A 13,508-nucleotide genomic window follows, 5' to 3' on the forward strand; every position below is an offset into this window, starting at 1 on the left:
CTGATCTTCTCCATTGCAAAACCACCTCCTCTCCTCTCCATCATCTCCATTCCAAAACCACCTCCTCTCCTCTCCATCATCTCTATTCCAAAACCACCGTCTCGCCTCTCCCTCTTCTGATCTTATCTCCATTGCAAAACCACCTCCTCTCCTCTCCATCATCTCCATTCCAAAACCACCTCCTCTCCTCTCCCTCTTCTCTATTGCAAGACCATCGTATCTCCTCCCATCTTCCAAAGCTAGCACCAGACCACTCAGAACGACATCTATGGAGAGGATGCAGCAACGAATCAGGCAGATCGCCGGCGGCGACCAGACAAAGTTAGCCAGGTTGAAGGAGATCCTTAGTTGGTTTGACAATGAGTGGGAGATTTCGAGGATGGTGCGGGCCATGTGGCAATGTATGTGAAAGAGCGAGACAGCGGCGATGTACATGTACTCCTCGGCGGCAGTCACGCCGCAGTCCTCCGAGTTCATCGAGTATCTCCTATGGGCGATGGAGCAGACAGATTCGCCGAGGCGACAGTCAGGCGGAGGTGGTGGGCGTACAGGTCGATGGTCGAGCACTCAAAGGATAACGAATCGATCGAGTATGGTGTGCCATTCGTGAGGGTGCAGAGCCAGCCGGAGCGACAGGAGTATTCGTTCTCCCACCGCAAGAGGAGGCCGGATGGCGCGACATCGCTTCCCCGACGTTCTCCACGGTTCCCTCGACGCTCACCTCGTTTCAACGACGGTGGTAGGGTTTAAGGTAAGCTTCACACTAACCTAATCTTCCACCTGCTCATGCTTACAATCAGTGTGACAACTAATAAAAATCATGCTTACAATCAGTCTCCGAGTACTACGCCAATCACCCTAAAATAGGTCTGGACCTTTGGGTCAAAGTTGTGACACAATGTACAAATAAAGAAAAATAGATTGGTGCTTCTTTCATAAAAGAGTATACCCTAGAAAACTGCCAATATAAGCTACTAGTATTTGGTTAGAGGATTTGCTGCCGAGAAAGATCTGTCCACATAGAGCACCACACATCCCACTGGTTGTGGTGGATGCCAATGCGTGCATGCAGCATGCTTGGTGTCGGTAATTTTTACTTGACACACCTCGCACTCTGCATATATGCCGGTTCCATACGTACATTTGTGTAGTTCCACCAAAATGCAGCTGAATAACCCTGTTTGTATAGATAATGAAAAAGCGTGATTACATTATAGTGGCACTAGTTGATGAAACACACAAAATAAATAGAAGAAAATATTGCGATAGTATCATAGTATGCCATGCTGCGAGGGCGAGATGGGCCCTGCGACGCCTCATACGGTACGCCTCATACTGGACATCGTCCCAAGTCTCCTAGATACACCTTCTGCCAGTGATGAACATCAGTGTACAACAGTAGTACAAGGAGGCGCCTTGAGACATTCAAATCTCTATTTTTGTACATATCAACTAAAATTAAGCACCCCAGTTTGCAGAAACGCTTAAACATTAACAATGAGACTAGTTGATGAAACATACTTTAACAAAGAGAAGCACTTTCTTTATCTACATTGGAAATGAAATGATAGAGATAACACTCGCTCTATTTTAACTGTATTATTACTTCATTTTATCAGTGACACTAGGGTCGAGCAGGTGGCAAACGAGGTGTACCGTGCGTCGCAAGGATGGAGGCCGGGGGTGCTTAGACTAGGATGCTGAAGTTGGCTCTTTCAGTCACCAACATTGTTAATTCAATTCATGGGACCTGTTGGTGCAGTTCACCTAAAATGAAGCAATGTCCCATGAGCTAGCAGCTTCTTCTTCAAAAAAATTTAAGAAAAGGGCTCCAACCCCGGTTCCATTTCCATCAGAATACGAAACCCACAGAGCTTCTTCTTCATTAGTTGCAATAAAATTGAGCAACATCAAGGTTGGTTGTGAAGCTCCTGGAATGCTCAACTATAATTTGGATATCATTTGTGCAGTTCAACTAAGATCGAGCGTGAAATGTATATCTCTGTTTGCACAAAAAAGGTGGAAAAGAGGGTGACTAACAAGTAACAAGTGATGAAACATGCATCAAATGAAAAGAAGCATGTTCCTTATCTGAATGGAAATCCTACAAGGGCAGTAGCAATTTCTAAAGCAGTGGCATTGGTAGATATTAGTGTGGGCATCAGGATTAACTATGACAACCGTTAAATACGACGTTACTTTGGGCACGGGAGAGTAGGCGGACCAGGACAATTGCATTTCTAACAAAAAGAACCAACTTATCTTAATGGGAAATTTTAGTAGGACATGTAAAGAAGTGCCATTGATTCATATTACTGGAGGCATTACATTGAAAACAACATTGGTTTAACGTGTCCTTACTTTTAACAGTGCGACTGCTACATTTTACCAGTGGCATTACATAAGAGTGGCTCGGGGCAACAAACATCAGAACAGGATATCTGGGTTGGTCCCATTTTTGTTTGGTATAGCCACCTTATACTGTGTGAGGCTAGCAAATCTAGTGCTAGACTTACTCTGTTGACTTGCCCCACAATCCCCACTTTCTTTCCTTTTTCAACCAATAGATCGGGTTTATATTGAGTTTGTACCGCGTTTCCCTTTATTTCCCTATTAGACCTAGAGACCAGTTGGATAGCCAGTCTCTGCTACTTTTCGCCCACATTATTTCCTCTTTCGACCAAGTCCTAGATTCAGGTAACAAATCCTCCCCCACCCCCACCCCCTTTCTTCCTTGTTTGAACCAAGTAGTACTAGATTCGAGTGCATGAACTAGTTTTACCTCTTAAACATAAAAAAAATTAGGTGGTTTTTGAACAGCCGATCGATCCTATCTACGAGGGGGCCTGAGAAATAGTAAAAGTTACAAATGCAGCGACGTCAGGAGCTCGGAAAGTAGAGCAAGGCTGGTTTCGAAGGAAGTTATACCTGATGGTCGCCGGGATGTCGCTAGGTGGGCGGCGGGAGGCCGGATCTGCCCACACTACGGCAGCGAGGAAGAAGAGGTCGGAGGCCCTCCCTCGCCAGCGCTGCTTGGGAGAGAATGACAAGGCAGGCTGATCAGGACGCGCCCAGCAGTGGGTAAGAGCCGTCGCCGAGGACGATGGCATGAACGTTGCACCTTCTCACCTTCCCCGGTGGAGAGGATCCGGCTGGATTTGTGACCAGCAGTGAGCAGAGAGAGAGAGAGAGAGAGAGTGGCCACCGCTGTCGTGTTTAGATCTGGAGAGGCCGAGACGGTGTGAAGAGAGCAACACTAGCAAGCAAGCGCGGAGGCTCCTGCCTATATAGTGGAGTAGTACTTAGTTTTCTTTTGTCTACCGAAGCCGGCTTGACCTCGTCAATGACTGTCGAGAAGTCTTCATGCACGTGGCCCGGAGGCGCAGTTGTCGTCATTTTGATCTGAAGCACCGGATTATAACATATAAGACGAAAAATGCCACATGACAAGAAATCATAACCTCACTGCCCAAAGGAGACAACATGAATCCCGATGGACAAACTAGACGAGGAACAAAGCTCAAATTAAAGATAAACTCGTAGAAAAGGGGTCCGTCGATAGATGTCTAATTAACATAGCCGGCTTGACCTAGATGGCAGCCGAGTAGTCAGTGTTCGTGCATGTGCCCCCAATGACTAGCCCAACTCAGTTGTCGTTGTTTAACCCTCGCAGTGATCCGAAGCACATGACACATAATTTTGCGAGATGACAAGAAACCTTTTTAGATTTCTCACCACAACTACAACCATGTACAACACAGCTTGCACGATATGTAGACGATAGCCAATCCAGGCGTGTCTGCTGGAGTCTCGTCACATGCATGGATGAACTGATCTTCCGTGTCTTGCAGGGATCGTCCAGGCACCAATGTAGTACAACACTTCTCTAGTACTATCGCTCCCTCTTCTATTAAGTCACCTGACTTGCGGGGCCGGGGAGTGTGCCTATGGTCGGTATATTAAATGCATGCAGATATTAAGTAGGATATTATTTGTGTGTTATTATATGATTAATAATATATTTGGCATGAAATTAACTGCACGCTAAACATGTTGAGCGCTCGACGTTGAATCAGTTTAGATTGTTGGATTGAGATGATTTGATTGCCGAGATTAATTAGATCTACCCCTTTAGATTTTTTTATATTGATATAGATATGATATAGATTAATACACAAAAACTGTTTTTTTTCATGGAAACAATGAGCGAGCGAGTTAATGAGCTGCGGCCCGCTAACCGTCCGTGTGAACGCCAATTCCAAATTCGGTGCTACATATGCTGATGGCAAATCCTACATGATGCATATCGTGTCAAATTGTCGTTCTTTCACACGTACTGAGCCACCGAGCGACCGATACTACGCCAACCCATAGTGTGTACTAGATCGGGACCGCGCCTTGGCGCAAGGGTGCCGGTCCCAACATTTTGGTGAAGCAAGTAGTGCTAAGTTAGTAGAAATCTATGTTTAGCGTATGAATTCCCTCTACATTGGAGTAAGTTCAACATCCAATGATAATTTAGTAAGAAGCATAGTTTAACACACGTATTCAACAAGACAACAAAGCAAGATATTATCAAGTTCAACATCCTCATGAGATTATAGACACTCGGTGAGTTCATTAGACCACAAAAGCTAATAACTACGACATTAAGTTCAATACTAAGAGCACAAACACGAGAGAGGAAGTACTAATAGCAGGAACATAATAAGAAAGCAAAAGCCAGGCATAGTGACGATAGAGGCGGTCAAACTACAAAGCCATAGCCATTAGGCATACTAATTAGTAGCTCCGTCCAACTGCCTTGTCGGTCAACTTCATAGGTGCACTTAGATGATCAACCGCGTGGCCTTGGTGTAAAAGCAAATGGTGCAACCACATCATGCTCTTGTGCCTGAGACCGTCTTTTTATTTGCATCATCTCAGCCCATGTGGGAAACTATAGCATGATGGCACGAACTTCAGAAGCTGTCGTGTACTCAAAGATGACTTGAATTCGATGGTTCTACAAAACAGATACAAATGAAGAACATTATCCTGTGGATAAGTAAGGAAAAGGGAACCAATAACAAACATCTACTTCGGATTAGCTAGTGTTAATAAACCATTAAAGATTACTGAGTGTAAAAAAAATGCTGTGCAGTCAGACTACCGATACTCTTTAGCCTATAAAACCTAAGTGTACGCCATCCCTTTCTCTACAATTTAGCGGTCCTTTATTGTTACTGTTGAATCAAGAAAGCAATGGAATGATAAATGGATACATTGAACTACACAAAAGGCCACCAGATATCTCATAGAAAAGATTGCTGATGTAAACATGTCTATGCCACAACCTATGGATATTTATTTGAGTAGATGTCACTAATTTCAAACGTTAATATCTGGTATAGGGGAAATTCATGTAGGTAGTAAAAATGTGGTGGCGGAACTGAATTATACAATAAATGCATATGCATATAGAAAATCTCTGTCTATTGTTCAAATATACGAAATCTACTTATAATCTTGATCCAGAGCAGCCAGTAGGTCTCTAAGCTGCTTTTTTGTAAGGAAGATAACCAAATAAAAAGATCGATTGTTAAAAGACTCAACAGTAAAAAGAAGCAGAGCACATGGCCATTTGAGGACTGATAGTACGTCTAATGTGGGCAATTATTCAGTCTTTTCTCTAGCCGGCAGCCTAATTGTATGTCTGTTGAAACCATTTTCAAAAAATAAAGGCTTTGTCAGATTCAAAAGAACATGACGTTACTACCAGCTAATACATGACCATGAGATCTTGTATCATAGTTGTATTGTGATCTGGTCCTAAATATTGCCATTTTGTCTTATGAACCATGAAATCTAAACTTTTCGCCCTGTAACAGAGCAAGCACATGCATGCTCTTGCCATCTGCGGACTTATAGAAAATCCGGTGCCTTGCATGAAACAGTCCAAGAACCATATTTCAGATTGCACAACTAAAAGCAGAGAAACATGTAGCAAAGTAATAGTATCAATACATGGAAACCAGCAGAACAGATGATAGGTGGGTATAAAGTAAAGGTTGGTACCTGAGAGTCGAGTATAACCAAGTCCATATGCTTAATCGGACAATTTTCAGTTCCATCGTGGTGGTGCCACAAGCATGACACTTGCACACGAACATGGCGAAGCGAGTTGCCCGGACGAAGCTTGGACAAAGCATTAAACACCATCTATATCAGCAGGCTTAATCAATATATACGAACAAAGCAAGAATAAACTACACAAGACATAGTTTACCAAGCATGGAAAATAGATAGCATAGCACGTTAACAAGAAACACATAAGAACCCACACAAGCAGGCTAATATAGAACAGAGGCCCAGCAAGTACAAGACCAACACACATAAAATAAGAAAATGCCAAAAGGCAGTATTAGACAGGAATACACACATATGGCAAGACACGAGAGGGACAATACACCCCTACCTGATGATCGGTGAGAGTCAATAGATTAGGCAAAACTACAGCACCCACAAAGCTGAAGGCAAGGCCTGCAAAAAATAATCAACAACAGGATTAACCAATGGAAATACCAAGCTAATTAAGCATCTAGAACCTAAAGCCATCAACCAAAAAACTATACGTGTTGGCCATGTAAATTAAAACAGCACTACCCACAAACAAAATACATGGGTCCACACATAACCTTTAAAAATACATGTTGCTCCTTTACTACCTGCATAACCTAAGAGAACATGAAAAAAGGACTAATTTAGTTCTGCTGTAGTAGCAACTCATAATAATTTAGCTAGCATCTATGCTGATGAAGCAAAAACAATGACACTATTTAAAAAGAAAGTGAGCAGCAGGGAAAGCAAGATGGTAACAGGGAAAGCAAAACATGTGCGATACAAACTATTTCCTAAAATCACATCTCAAGAAAACCCTATTTAACACCTATAGGAAGTAAGACGACAAAGCAAGCAAATTTATCAAATACGGCAGCTTATTTATTACCTCAAGCTAAACGGGGTTCTCCATACTTTAATTCCGCTATGCATTGCTAGTTTCTCTTCCCATTAGATTCGAAACTCAAGCAAACAGGAGGTGCCTGTAGAGCTGCAGAGCGACTTGGCTGCAAGGTTGCCAAAAGGATGCAACAGAAGTGGCAAACAAGGGAAGAACATCCTACTTCTTATCCAAATATTCAAAATGCAGAGGATTGTGCATGATATTCAGCATATAATAAACTACAGTGCACTTTCTAGTTCAGATATCCATGACTATATTTGAAGTGTATAGTAGATTAACCATTGTCTAGCAAAATTTCAGGAGATCCATGAGAAGTTTGTTTCCACTTGATACAATAATCAAACAACTGTTGGGAATATGCCCTAGAGGCAATAACAAAATGGTTATTATTGTATTTCCTTGTTCATGATAATTGTCTATTATTCATGCTATAATTGTATTGACCGAAAACCGCAATACATGTTTGAATACATAGACCACAACATGTCCCTAGTGAGTCTCTAGTTGACTAGCTCGTTGATCAACAGATGGTCATGGTTTCCTGACCATGGACATTGGATGTCATTGATAACGGGATCACATCATTAGGAGAATGATGTGATGGACAAGACCCAATCCTAAGCATAGCACAAGATCGTGTAGTTCGTTTGCTAAAGCTTTTCTAATGTCAAGTATCATTTCCTTAGACCATGAGATTGTGTAACTCCCTGATACCGTAGGAGTACTTTGGGTGTACCAAACGTCACAATGTAACCGGGTGGCTATAAAGGTGCACTACGGGTATCTCTGAAAGTGTCTGTTGGGTTGGCACGAATCGAGACTGGGATTTGTCACTCCATGTGATGGAGAGGTATCTCTGGGCCCACTCGGTAGGACATCATCATAGTGTGCACAATGTGATCAAGGAGTTGATCACGGGATGATGTGTTACGGAACAAGTAAAAGACTTGCGGGTAACGAGATTGAACAAGGTATCGGCATACCGACGATCGAATCTCGGGCAAGTACTATACCGGTAGACAAAGGGAATTGTATACGGGATTGATTGAATCCTTGACATCATGGTTCATCCGATGAGATCATCGTGGAACATGTGGGAGCCAACATGGGTATCCAGATCCCGCTGTTGGTTATTGGCCGGAGAGTTGTCTCGGTCATGTCTGCATGGTTCCCGAACCCGTAGGGTCTACACACTTAAGGTTCGATGATGCTAGGGTCATAGGGAATAGATATACGTGGTTACCGAATGTTGTTCAGAGTCCCGGATGAGATCCCGGAGGTCACGAGGAGTTTCGGAATGGTCTGGAGGTAAAGATTTATATATGGGAAGTCCCGTTTTGGTCACCGGAAAGGTTTCGGGTGCTATCGGTAACGTTCCGGGACCACCGGAAGGGTCCCGGGAGGTCCACCAGGTGGGGCTACCGGCCCCAGAGGGCTGCGTGGGCCAAGTGTGGGAGGGGACCAGCCCCAGGTGGGCTGGTGCGCCCCCCCCCCACCAGGGCCCAAGGCGCCTAGGGTTGAAAAACCCTAGGGGAGGGGGCGCCTCCACCTTGCTTGGGGGGCAAGTCTCCCCCTCCTGAACGCCGCCCCTCCCCTCTAGATGGGATCTGGAGGGGGCCGGCCCCCTCTCCCCTTCCCCTATATATAGTGGGGGTTTTGGAGCTGCCCAACATTATGAGTTTTCGCCTCACCTAGCGCAGCCCTACCCCTCTCCCTCCTCGTCTCTTGCGGTGCTTGGCGAAGCCCTGCTGGAGTGCCACGCTCCTCCATCACCACCACGCCGTTGTGCTGCTGCTGGACGGAGTCTTCCCCAACCTCTCCCTTCTCTCCTTGCTGGATCAAGGCGTGGGAGACGTCACCGGGCTGCACGCGTGTTGAACGCGGAGGCGGTGTTGTTCGGTGCTTAGATCGGAATCAACCGCGATCTGAATCACTACGAGTACGACTCCTTCATCCGCGTTCTTGTAACGCTTCCACTTCGCGATCTACAAGGGTATGTAGATGCACTCCTTTCTCTCGTTGCTAGTATCTCCATAGATTGATCTTGGTGATGCGTAGAAAATTTTGAATTTCTGCTACGTTCCCCAACAGTGGCATCATGAGCTAGGTCTATTGCATAGATTCTATGCACGAGTAGAACACAAGTTGTTGTGGATGTTGATTTTGTTCAATATGCTTACCGTTACTAGTCCTATCTTGTTTCGACGGTATTGTGGGATGAAGTGGCCCGGACCGACCTTACACGTACACTTACATGAGATAGGTTCCACCGACTGACATGCACTTGTTGCATAAGGTGGCTAGCAGGTGCCAGTCTCTCCCACTTTAGTCGGATCGGATTCGATGAAAAGGGTCCTTATGAAGGGTAAATAGCAATTGGCATATCACGTTGTGGCTTTTGCGTAGGTAAGAAACATTCTTGCTAGAAACCCATAGCAGCCACGTAAAACATGCAAACAACAATTAGAGGACGTCTAACTTGTTTTTGCAGGGTATGCTATGTGATGTGATATGGCCAAAAAGAATGTGATGAATGATATGTGATGTATGAGATTGATCATGTTCTTGTAATAGGAATCACGACTTGCATGTCGATGAGTATGACAACCGGCAGGAGCCATAAGAGTTGTCTTTATTTATTGTATGACCTGCGTGTCACTGAATAACGCCATGTAATTACTTTACTTCATTGCTAAACCGTTAGCCATAGTAGTAGAAGTAATAGTTGGCGAGACAACTTCATGGAGACACGATGATGGAGATCATGATGATGGAGATCATGGTGTCATGCCGGTGACGATGATGATCATGGAGCCCCAAAGATGGAGATCAGAAGGAGCAAAATGATATTGGCCATATCATGTCACTTTTTGATTGCATGTGATGTTTATCATGTTTATGCATCTTATTTGCTTAGAACGCCGGTACTAAATAAGATGATCCCTCATAATAATTTCAAGAAAGTGTTCCCTCTAACTGTGCACCGTTGCGAAAGTTTGTTGTTTCGAAGCACCACGTGATGATCGGGTGTGATAGATTCTAACATTCACAAACAACGGGTGTAAGCCAGATTTACACACGCGAAACACTTAGGTTGACTTGACGAGCCTAGCATGTATAGACATGGCCTCGGAACACAAGAGACCGAAAGGTCGAACATGAGTCGTATAGTGGATACGATCAACATGAAGATGTTCACCGATGATGACTAGTCCGTCTCACGTGATGATCGGACACGGCCTAGTTGACTCGGATCATGTATCACTTAGATGACTAGAGCGATGTCTATATGAGTGGGAGTTCATAAGATGAACTTAATTATCCTGAACATAGTCAAAAGGTTTTTGCAAATTATGTCATAGCTCGCGCTTTAGTTCTACAGTTTTAGATATGTTCCTAAAGAAAATTTAGTTGAAAGTTGATAGTAGCAATTATGTGGACTGGGTCCGTAAACTGAGGATTGTCCTCATTGCTGCGTAGAAGGCTTATGTCCTTAATGCACCGCTCGGTGTGCTGAACCTCGAACGTCGTTTGTGGATGTTGCGAACATCTGACATACACGTTTTGATGACTACGTGATAGTTCAGTGGGTAATGTTAAATGGTTTAGAATTGAGGCACTGAAGACATTTTGAAATGTCGCAGAACATATGAGATGTTCCAAGAGCTGAAATTGGGATTTCAGGCTCGTGCCCATGTCAAGAGGTATAAGACCTCTGACGAGCTTCTTGGCCTACAAACTAAGGGAGAAAACTCAATCGTTGAAGTTGTACTCAGATTGTCTGGGTACAACAATCACTTGAATCGAGTGGGAGTTAATCTTCCAGATGAGATAGTGATGTTTCTCCAAAGACATTGCCACCAAGCTACTAGAGCTTCGTGATGAACTATAACATATCAGGGATAGATATGATGATCCTTGAAATATTCACGATGTTTTACACCGCAAAAGTAGAAATCAAGAAGGAGCATCAATTGTTGATGGTTAGTGAAACCACTAGTTTCAAGAAGGGCAAGGGCAAGAAGGGGTACTTCATGAAACGGCAAATCAGTTGCTGCTCCAGTGAAGAAACCCAGGGTTGAACCCAAACCCGAGACTAAGTGCTTCTGTAATGAGGGAATGGTCACTGAAGCAGAACTACCCTAGATACTTGGTAGATGAGAAGGCTGGCAAGGTTGACAGAAGTATATTGGATATACATTGAATTAAATGTGTACTTTACTAGTACTCCTAATAGCACCAGGGTATTAAGATACCGGTTCAGTTGCTAAGTGTTAGTAACTCGAAATAAAAGAGCTACAGAATAAACGGGGACTAGCTAAAGGTGAGATGACGATGTGTGTTGGAAGTGTTTCCAAGGTTGATGTGATCAAGCATCGCATGCTCCCTCTACCATCGAGATTGGTGTTAAACCTAAATAATTTTTATTTGGTGTTTGCGTTGAGCATAGACATGATTGGATTATGTCTATCGCAATACGATTATTCATTTAAGGAGAATAATGGTTACTCTATTTATTTGAATAATACCTTCAATGGTCTTGCACCTAAAAGAATGGTTTATTGAATCTCGATCGTAGTGATACACATGTTCATGCCAAAAGATATAAGATAGTAATGATAGTACCACCTGCTTGTGGCACTGCCATTTGAGTCATATAGGTATAAAACGCATGAAGAAGCTCCATGTTGATGGATCTTTGGACTCACTCATTTTTGAAAAGTTTGAGACATGCGAACCATGTCTATTGGTATGTGCGCATGAAGAAACTCCATGCAGATGGATCGTTTGGACTCACTTGATTCTAAATCACTTGAGACATGCAGATCATACCACATGGGCAAGATGACTGAAAAGCCTCGTTTTTTTCAGTAAGATGGAACAAGAGAGCAACTTGTTGGAAGTAATACATTTTGATGTGTGCTGTCCAATGAGTGTCGAGGCACGCAGTGGATATCGTTGTGTTCTTACTTCACTGATAATTTGAGTAGATGCTGGATATTTACTTGATGAAACACAATTTTGAATTATTGAAAGGTTCAAGTAATTTCAGAGTGAAGTTGAAGATCGTCGTGACAAGAGGATAAAATGTCTATGATATGATCATAGAGATGGATATCTGAGTTGCGAGTTTGGTACACAATTGAGACATTGTGGAAATTGTTTCACAACTAACACCGCCTGGAACACCATAGTGTGATGGTGTGTTCGAACATCATAGATGCACCCTATTGGATATGGGGCATACCATGATGTCTCTTATCGAATTACCACTATCGTTTATGGGTTAGGCATTAGAGAAAACCACATTCACTTTAAATAGGGCACCATGTAATTTCGTTGAGATGACACTGTGTGAACTATGGTTTAGAGAAACCTAAGCTGTCATTTCTTAAAAGTTTGGGGCTGCGATGCTTATGTGAAAAAGTTTCATGCTGATAAGCTCAATCCCCAAGCGGATAAATGCATCTTCATAGGACACCCAAAACAGTTGGGTATACCTCCTGTCTCAGTTCCGGAAGCAAAAGTGATTGTTTCTAGAAGCGGGTCCTTTCTCGAGGAAAAGTTTCTCTCGAAAGAATTGAGTGGGAGGATGGTGGAGACTTGATGAGGTTATTGAACCATCACTTCAACCAGTGTGTAGCAGGGCACAGGAAGTTGTTCCTGTGGCACCTACACCAATTGAAGTGGAAGTTGATGATAGTGATCATGAAACTTCGGATCAAGTCACTACCAAACCTCGTAGGACGACAAGGACATGTACTGCTTCAGAGTGGTATGGTAATCATGTCTTGGAGGTCATGCTGCTAGACAACAATGAACCTACGAGCTATGGAGAAGCGATGGTGGGCTCGGATTTCGACAAATGGCTCGAGGCCATAAAATCCGAGAGAGGATCCATGTATGAAAACAAAGTGTAGACTTTGGAAGAACTACTTGATGGTCGTAAGGCTGTTGGGTACAGATGGATTTTAAAAGGAAGACGGACAATGATGGTAAGTATCACCATTAAGAAAGCTCGACTTATCGTTAAGATGTTTTCCGACAAGTTCAAGGAGTTGACTACGATGAGACTTTCTCACTCGTAGCGATGCTAAGAGTCTGTTGGAATTATATTAGCAATTACTGCATGATTTATGAAATCTTGCAGATAGGATGTCAAAACATTGTTTCCTTGACGATATTCTTGAGGAAAGGTTGTATGTGATACAACCAGAAGGTTTTGTTAATCCTGAAAGATGCTAACAAGTGTGCAAAGCTCCAGCAATCCTTCTAAGGACTGGAGTAAGCATCTCGGAGTTGGAATATACACTTTGATGAGATGATCAAAGATTTTGGGTTTATACAAAGTTTATGAGAAACTTGTATTTCCAAAGAAGTGAGTGGGAGCACTATAGCATTTTTGATGAGTATATGTTGTTGACATATTGTTGATCGGAAATGATGTAGAATTTCTAGAAAGCATATAGGGTTATTTGAAAAGTGTTTATCAATCGAAAACCTG

The sequence above is a fragment of the Triticum aestivum genome, chromosome 2B, assembly GCF_018294505.1.
Source record: "Triticum aestivum cultivar Chinese Spring chromosome 2B, IWGSC CS RefSeq v2.1, whole genome shotgun sequence".
NCBI classification, from domain to species: Eukaryota; Viridiplantae; Streptophyta; class Magnoliopsida; order Poales; family Poaceae; genus Triticum; species Triticum aestivum.